Genomic DNA, 9,674 nt, shown 5'->3' on the forward strand with positions numbered 1-9,674 from the left:
TTTAAATAAACATAACTTGCTCAATTTTCAACCGATTTTTAAACGGGTTGGTTTGTTATAAACGTCAGAGATGTAGTTATGACACTGCACACTTGTGAATAATTATGTTATTTTCTTAAAAATATCTAAAAAGCATCCCGAATTATAACCACGTTTGTAAGAAACCAAACTATTAGTAAATCCGTTGAAAATTGAGCAAGTTATGGTTATTTAAAAAGTACATACCACTACCAACACAATGTTATGGGTGGGCGAGCTGCCTGGGGCAAGATGGCCGCCATGTGCGGACGTTCGACTCCGTTGGACGAGACATCTAGCCTTTATATATATCTATGGACCTAAACACCAACTCACAGTGAATGAGAACAGCTTCAAGCATAGGGTGACCTAAACACCAACTCATAGTGAATGAGAACAGCTTCAAGCATAGGGTGACCTAAACGCCAATCACAGTGAATGAGAACAGCTTTTCCTTATCTCTACATATTTCTGTGTTATCTGAGCAACATCTGTATCACAGAGGAAACCACTTGTCATGATATGAAAGTGGGCAAAACATTTAAACACACACACACACACACACACACACACACACACAAATGTGACTGCCTGTATGCACGCATACACACATTGCAATATACCATAGATTAAGATTACTCTGCTTTTCAAAGGTAGCTAATGAGGGGAGGGGATCAGAACTGAAGGTGTGGAACCGGAAAACAGCCTGTTCTTGTGACTCAGCAGGGGTTTAGTGGAGTTGCTTCATCACACAGGGCAGATAAGGTCCCAATCTACCTCCTATCTGTGTGTGTGTGTGTGTGTGTGTGTGTGTGTGTGTGTGTGTGTGTGTGTGTGTGTGAGAGTGTGTGACTGCTGTTTTCACGTGGGAAGGTGAGTATCACTTTTTGGCTGGGTAACCAGATTAGGGATGATCACTAAGGAGATTTAAATGGTTCACACCCCAGCAGGCCAGACAAGGAATGCTTGGTTTCTTCATCTCACTGTTGGACGGCATCAGGCCCTTCACATGAAGGATGTTTCATTTGAGAGGGAAGGACGCTGTCTGTGAAACATGTTGCATTCAAGATGGAGCCAATGAAGTCTATAAAAGGGACTGTTTAGGAAATTGCAGGATTCTTCAGAATGAACATGGCTCACATGTACGTAACAAACGAGAAACCGAGCTCTCACACCAGCAATGGGTTTTCTTTGGGGGCGGGGGGGTTCTTTTCATTTAAATACCAGTATGGCTGGAATCTGATTGTGTAAATAAGTTATTGAGGTGCTCTTATTAACAATAAGTTATTGGGATGCTCTAATTAACAATAAGCGTAACACTAATTTGATTGTGTAAATAAGTTATTGAGGTGCTTTAATTAACAATAAGTTATTGGGGTGCTCTAATTAACAATAGGTTTTTCGGGTGCTCTAATTAACAACAAGCGTAAGACTAATTTTTACTGGCATTGTTTAAGCACCAGTAGATGTGGCCTAAAACTACATAAAAAGTGCAAAATCACCAACAACAGCACAGTTGCTACTGATAAATGCTTCCTAGCATCCTAGCATGCTAACTGTCTAACTGGTGTCTTCTGGGAGTAGAGCTGGCAATGTGGTGTGAAAGCTTTGCTCCAGATTTGAAAGGGGTTGTCTGTCCTAGACTACAGTACTACTTAGTGCATAGTCTAGGGTTAGGCTAGTGGGAACAGCGTGTGGGTTTATCGGTGACCATATATCATCAAGATGATTGTGAAGATGATGCCCATACTAGTTACCTATAAAATCACACCTGTGGGAGTGTCAAACGGCTGCATACTGTTGATTTAACCTTGTACTAGACAGCAGAGCACACTCAAGTATGCTCAGGAGTTTTTCTAGACTGCAAAGCACACTCAAGTATGCCCCGGAGTTTTTCTAGACTGCAAAGCTCACTCAAGTATGCTCAGGAGTGTGTGACATGTTTGCATTTGTACAGGCTACTCGCAGGTCTTGCATTACGGGGTGAACAGAAGGATTCACATCATGCTAGGAACAATGCTCTCTGTCACATCCTAATAGTAGTGGTATGTGGAGTAAGAGATGTGGAGTATGACACTGTAGTGAATTATTCATGGCGTGCTGTGCGTTGCATAACTTTCACGCCAGCTCCAGCTCCATCTCCGAGAGGGAGCACTTCACTGGAATAGCAGGCAAGACACAGCAGGTCTTATTCTGAAAATACTCACGAATTGCAAAGGGAAGTAAAATACTGCCGTCACTGTCTTGCATTGTCACATCAGTCCAGATTACTCCAGTTTGAAAAAGCACAAAATCCACGTGAAACTCCCACCACACCTCGTCTCAGCCTTTGTAGACTTCCGTAAAATAGAGTAGCTGGCAAAACTACCCGCTGGCCTTGGACCATAAAATCACCAGTGGTGACTTGACCACAGAGGCAGTGAGGCAGTGGAGGCAGGGGGCTTTCCATGGTTCATGGTCCACTTAAAAAAATATTTCAAATAAATATATATATTATTTTAAAAATATGACCTGTGAATTGCTGCACTGCAGAGAGACTTGACCCCTGTGAAGTTCACTAGGGTCCTTGGGGAAACATCAGGAGCTGTCCCAGTGGAGCAGTCTTCAGTGGAGCTGGTGTTCGATCGTCTCAGTGAAGCTGGTGTTAGTTCGTCTCAGTGGAGGTGGTGTTCATTCGTCTCAAGACCACCTTTTCAGTAGAGCTGGTGTTCGATCGTCTCAAGACCACTCCTTCAGTGGAGCTGGTGTTCGATCGTCTCAAGACCACCTCTTCAGTAGAGCTGGTGTTCGTTCGTCTCAAGGCCACTCCTTCAGTGGAGCTGGTGTTTGTTCGTCTCAGTGGAGCTGGTGTTCGTTCATCTCAGTGGAGCTGGTGTTTGTTCGTCTCAGTGGAGCTGGTGTTCGTTCGTCTCAGTGGAGCTGGTGTTCGTTCGTCTCAGTGTAGCTGGTGTTCGTTCGTCTCAGTGGAGCTGGTGTTCGTTCGTCTCAGTGGAGCTGGTGTTCGTTCGTCTCAGTGTAGCTGGTGTTCGTTCGTCTCAGTGTAGCTGGTGTTCGTTCGTCTCAGTGGAGCTGGTGTTCGTTCGTCTCAGTGTAGCTGGTGTTCGTTCGTCTCAGTGGAGCTGGTGTTCGTTCGTCTCAGTGTAGCTGGTGTTCGTTCGTCTCAGTGGAGCTGGTGTTTGTTCGTCTCAGTGGAGCTGGTGTTCGTTCGTCTCAGTGGAGCTGGTGTTCGTTCGTCTCAGTGGAGCTGGTGTTCGATCGTCTCAGTGGAGCTGGTGTTAGTTCGTCTCAAGACAACCGCCTCAGCTTCCTTCCACAGCCCCTCGCACAGCTAATGAAGCACATAATCCCAGTCACAGATGCTTTCCCTTGTGTCATGGGTGGCCTTGCCCTTAGATGTTTCATCAATGCGTCTGTTTATTATTAAACTACTGCCAATGGATGCCGTAAGGGTACTGACATGGTTGATGTGTTAAGTTTGTCTGGTTCCTAATTGTGGTTTGAATTGGGTAATACAAGCTCCATGGCAACCCGTTTTCTGCTTGGCAGCTTTGGTGAAGTTTAGTAGTATAGGGAATTTCCCAATGTGGCTTTTGTACACGTTGCACTGTGCTGGCTGGTATCAGTGTTTATTCAGATCTCTATCTCTATCAGTTTATCGCTTGTGCTCTTCTTTGGTGTGCCTACCTGACTTCTCCACACGCAGAAATCATTGCCCCACTAATCATTGCCCTAATGAGACAGATCACCGGTTTTATCAGTTGGATCACCATATCACATAGCAGTAGTTTTAAATGTGTTGTAAAATGTGCGTTTTGTCATAGAGAGTGACTGACAGTAACCTTACAGGGAAGTTGTTCTTTTAATCCTACTGGAAATCTAATTTATTATAGCCAAATTCTTACACTGTGACAGATAACCAGTTTACATTACATTGTGACAGATAACCTGTTTTATCATGTTACTGATGGAACCGCATATTGATGTTTTCCTGGCCTGATTACAACAACAGAATAGCAATATTTCCAGTTCCATCATTACAAAGGAGTAGTTTTAAATGTGTGTGTGTAGAACGTTTCCTCATAAAAAGTGACTGACGGTAACCGTACAGGGAAGTTGTTCTTTTAATCCTACTGGAAATCGAATTCACCATAGCCACATTCTTACACTGTGACAGATAACCAGTTTACATTAAATTGTGACAGATGTTTTAGATGTGTTTTTAAATGTGTTCGTGTTTCGTCATAGAAAGTGACTGACGGTAACCTTACAGGGAAGTTGTTCTCTTAATCCTACTGGAAATCAAACGAATCAGGCTGTCATTGCGTTTTAATGCCATATAAATAGGAAGTCATCTCCAAATGCTGCCCTTTCCCTAGAACAACATTAAAAACAGTAAATAAATGATCAGTTCTATTCTGCACATCCACACGACTGGTTTGGCATTTTTAGTTTTGCCTGATCACATTACAGGTATCGTAGCCGGCCCCTGTAGCGCCATGACTCACTGACATTCTGCGTCAACACAGACATCGGGTTTGGTCAGAGCCTGGATGAAAGACCTCGTCAGAGAACCTTCTGGAGGAGGTTACGAAAGGGAGGCCAGAAGGTTGCACTCAACCAGCAGCCTGTGTAGGTCACAAGGTCTCAACCAGCAGCCTGTGTAGGTCACAAGGTCTCAACCAGCAGCCTGTGTAGGTCACAAGGTCTCAACCAGCTGCCTGTGTAGGTCACAAGGTCTCAACCAGCAGCCTGTGTAGGTCACAAGGTCTCAACCAGCTGCCTGTGTAGGTCAAAAGGTCTTAATTTAGGAAGGGGGAAACTGCAAATGGGTGCAGTCTTTGTGGAGGGATGTAGAGCTACGATCCCACTGTCTGTTGCTGTGAAAAAGATCATAAGAGGCCTGTCGTAAATTGAAGGATGGTAATTTGGCCAAGTGTGCCCAAATGGGCTCATTTAAAGTCACAACAAAGGCTCTTATATGAAGTAACCAGTTGGGAAGTGTTTGATCAGTGAGAACACAGAGCAGGGAGTTGGAGACCGTGAGGCCATTCTTCTTTCCAAAGTCTCTCCAGATCAGCCCGGTGTGGTCTTGAGCACTCTGCTCTTTAGCTCACCTCCCACAGGTTTTTTATGGGGTTTAGGTCAGGGGACTGAGATGGCCATGGCAGAAGCTTGATTTTGCGTGTAATAAACCATTTTTGTGTTGATCTAGTCGTATGTTTTTGATCATTGTCCTGCTGGAAGATCCAAGGACGACCCAGTTTGAGTTTCTTGGCAGAGGCGGACAGGTTTTGATTTAAAACCTCTTGGTATTTCAGGGAGTCTATGCTGCCATGAACCCTAATGAGGTTTCCAGGGCTTTTGGAGGGAAAACGGCCCCACAATATCACAAACCCCCCTACCATACTTAGCAGTGAGGATCAGGTTATTTTCAGTGTAGTCATCCTTTCTACGTCAAACCCACCTTGAGTTTTGGTTACCAAAAAGCTAAATTTTTGTTTCATCTGACCATAGAACACAGTTCCAGTTAGCAAACTCCAGGCACTTATGTTTGTGGTTAAATGACAGGAAAGGCTTTTTTTATGGTAGTTTTGGATACTGTTTCTGAAACTCTCCAACAGTGATCCTTGGGGATTTTGCAGCCCTAACTGTAGATATGGACATTTTTAGGTGAGTAGCTATTTTTTTATAGGAAGTCATGGATTTCTGAAAGTTCCTAAACCCCCCAATGAACTTTGAAAAAAGTAAAATATAAGTGGCAAAAATGCTTCTGTTACATTTGGTTTCAAAGTATTTCTAGTTATGCCAGTAATAGTTATCATGATCGTTTTTCTTGACATTCAGCTAATTCATGAAAAGATGGCCCTTATAGCCCATTTTACTCATCTTTACCAGGGGAGCCAATAATTGTGGAGGAGACTGTATAATTACATATCCACATATAAGGCAGCCTTGCTCTGCCCACTTTCAAATTCAAATTGAATCACATTGGATTCAATAGCCTACTCAGACTGCAATAAGAGTAATATCAAATAAAATGGGTAATATAAAATGGGACCCATTTCTTCTTTGGTTGTCAGGAATCTTATAGTGGGTTCTCCTGTCCTAAGGTTCCTCATGAACACCAGCTGGGCTGTGAACCTCGCTGACCTCACTGTGACCCTCGCTGACTTCACTGGCTGTGCGTCATGGAGGGGGTTGGGCTGAAGAAGGCAGCTCAGGCTATCAGCCAGGTTTGAGGGTTTTAGCCATTCATTTAATTTTAATTTTAATTTTAATTTAATTTTAATTCATCTTTTTAGTAAATTTTTGTCCTGTGTCTACGTGATCAAGTGCTCCCAACAACTGCTCAGAAGCTGTCCTGCTCTCAGTGGATACTTCTGTCGTGATCTCGACATAGACAAAACTCCAGATAATTACAGTTTAAATTAATTTGAAATCCTGGTGGGGGGGGGGGGGGGGGGGACACAAAACAGACTTAAGTAATCTATATAATTCTCAAGGCAATTATCCCAGGTAAACAACCTTATGTATCCCATGATCGGGACCTATAGCATTGTTGTCTCTGCAAAACAAATAAAATTAACACACAAAGATACTGTATATACAAAGACCCTCTAGTTGTTAACTTTAAAAGAGTTTTCTGTTTCTCTTCAGGGCCTACCTCCCAACTCTGTGCGTTCCTCTTTCAGAGAGCATGACAGTTCAGTGTCAGCTCCAGGGGCGGACTGGGGTAAAAAAGTGGCCCGGGAGTCACTATCAGACCGGCCCACTCAATACAAGGCGCGCTGCCCACTCAATCCAATCCATACACTTAACATTATTTTGGATGATTACAAAGAAATTACATCATATACCGTATGTTTTTTTTTAATAACATTTGGATCCACCAATTTGCCTGGATGGACACATGGAATAAAATGATACTGGCTATTGTAACACTCCAAGGTAGGTATAGTTTGCTAGATGAATATGCTTAACTCTGGGCTAGTATCAGATGGTTATACGTATAACTACAGAACCTTAAGGAATGAATGTCCACACAATAAAGAAAATGGAATCAGAGGGTAGAATTAGTATGAACTAATTGTAGAAATGAACAGAATAGAACATTCGATGGGGTGTGAACATTAGTGGTATCAGTAGTGTTGCATGCTGGGTGTGTGATTGTGTGTGTGTGTAGGGGTGTTGAAGGTGCATAACAAAACAATAAGTTTGTAAACAACAGAACCTAAACTAACTCTGCAGGCTCGGGTGCATTATAGTCACATGGTAATAAAAAAACATATCAGTATACTCATGTGTTATTATGACCTCACTATCTAATCTAGGTAATATATTAACATTGTTTATAATGTTAGTGTTGTGTGTAAACACGGTGATTACATATACAATAACAGAAAAGACAATAAAGAATTCAAATAAATAAAATAAAATGTAGGCTAGAGTGATTGACATTTAACAACACCTAAAACAAAGTTAGACTAACGGAAGAGATTAGATGAGTACGGTTGGTGATGGAGGTGGGCTGGTATTTTGGACCAGCCCAACCCCGTCGGCCCACCGGGGATTCCCCCGTTATCCCTGATGGGCCAGTCCGCCCCTGGTCAGCTCCCTCTGACTGCACGTCTTTGGAACGGCTTTCTTTTTTTTAATCACTGTGAGATGATGGTGAACATGCTGAGTAGAGTAAAATAAATGTTTGGTGAGATGCTAAATAAACTGATGAAAGAGACACATAGCATATAAAGTTTACAATCTTACTAAACAGACACGTTTCTTAAATTGAATTGGTAAATATTTTAATAATGTAAAAATACCATGCAGTCAAACAATAAGCAGTTAAATCTTTGCTTTTCATTTTTGCACACAATGCAAACGTGTACATTTATTTTCCTTAGTTCCTATGGGGTGACATCTGACCCCGTTGCATAGGCCTGTTAGAGGTCAAATAGAGGTCAAATCACAGGTCACATTCCTGGAGAGCAGATCTATCTGTTTATTTACTCAGTGACTCTTTAAATGGTCATCAGGAATTATCACCTTCCACTAGTGTTGTGTCTCCACACTGACAACAGAAGATAATGCAAGTTCCCTCTCACTGAATAATGCATGAGTCTCCAGAAAGGCTTGTGTGAGGAGCCTAGTTCTGCTCCAACACATAAACCACAGCCCTCCCTCCGCCCCTCAGGAGATAACGGTGCACCTGGACGAGTCAAGTACGGGCCGGGTCTGGAGTCAAGGGCGGGCCGGTGCTGCAGTCAGGGACGGGCCGGTTCTGGAGTCAGGGCCGGTTCTAGAGTCATGGACGGGCCGGTGCTGGAGTCAGGGACGGGCCGGTTCTGGAGTCAGGGACGGGCCGGTGCTGGAAAGCCCCTGGTCTTTTGCTCTACTGCCCACACTTATTATGCTTCACACACAAGTTTTTTTTATTACACCTCACGCATAATTTGTGCAAAATCTAAGATATTTTACACTTAATTTGTGCATACTCTAAAATATTACACACATAATTTGTGCATAATTTAAGGTTTTTTCCGTGTTTAAATCCTGTTTTATCAGACTACCATTAAGGTTATACAAAAGTATGATCCATCCATTCACTCTTGATTATTGACATTATTTTAATCACACTGATATTTATTTCCACTATAAGTGAAAGTTAGTGAGCGTGAGAGTTAGTGATGTTAGTACGAAATGAGAGTTAGTAGTGTTGGTGCAGAGTGCAAGTTAAGAATGTTAGTAGAGAGTGAACACGAGAGTTAGTGAATGTGAGAGTTAGTGAACGTGACAGTTAGTGATGTTAGTTGTGACAGTTACTGAGTGTGAGAGTTAGTGAACGTGAGAGTTAGTGATGTTAGTTGCGACAGTTACTGAGTGTGAGAGTTAGTGATGTTAGTCGGGACAGTTACTGAGTGTGAGAGGTTGTGATGTTAGTCGGGACAGTTACTGAGTGTGAGAGTTAGTGATGTTAGTCGTGACAGTTACTGAGCGTGAGAGGTTGTGATGTTAGTTGTGACAGTTACTGAGCGTGAGAGTTAGTGATGTTAGTCGTGATGTGTGCACAGAATGAGAGTTAATTGGTAGCAAAAAGAGAGTGAGAGTTAGTGATGTCACTCAAAATAGAGTTAGTGATGTCACTCAAAATAGAGCTAGTGATGTCATTCAAAAGTGAGAATTAGGGATGCAACAAAAAAGTGAAAGTTAATGGTGTTCGTAAAGAGTGAGAGTTGACACAGAAAGAAGTTGGTAAGGAGTGAGAATCGTATAGTGGTGCAGTGGTTAGCCTCAGGGCTTTGTAAATGGTTGGCCGGGGTTTGATTGCCGGTTGCTTACCTTTACCTTTAGAATAAATAAAGAGTTAGTCAAATTAATACAGAATAAATAAAGTGAGCACGGAGTGAGCGTTAGTCAAATTAATGCAGAATAAATAAAGTGAGCACTGAGTGAGAGTTAGTCAAATTAATACAGAATAAATAATGTTCTTCCTCTAACCCGTTTGTTCTCCCTGATGTCACCACAATGACTCCATATTTTGAAGCAAAGCTGCAGAGCCATTGGTCGCTCACTTCCCTCCATTAAGTCATAGAGCGGGAACATACTTAGGCTACAGTCACACAAAACACCTCCATTAAGTCGTAGAGCGGGCACATACT

Source organism: Clupea harengus, chromosome 3, assembly GCF_900700415.2.
Source record: "Clupea harengus chromosome 3, Ch_v2.0.2, whole genome shotgun sequence".
Taxonomy (NCBI): domain Eukaryota; kingdom Metazoa; phylum Chordata; class Actinopteri; order Clupeiformes; family Clupeidae; genus Clupea; species Clupea harengus.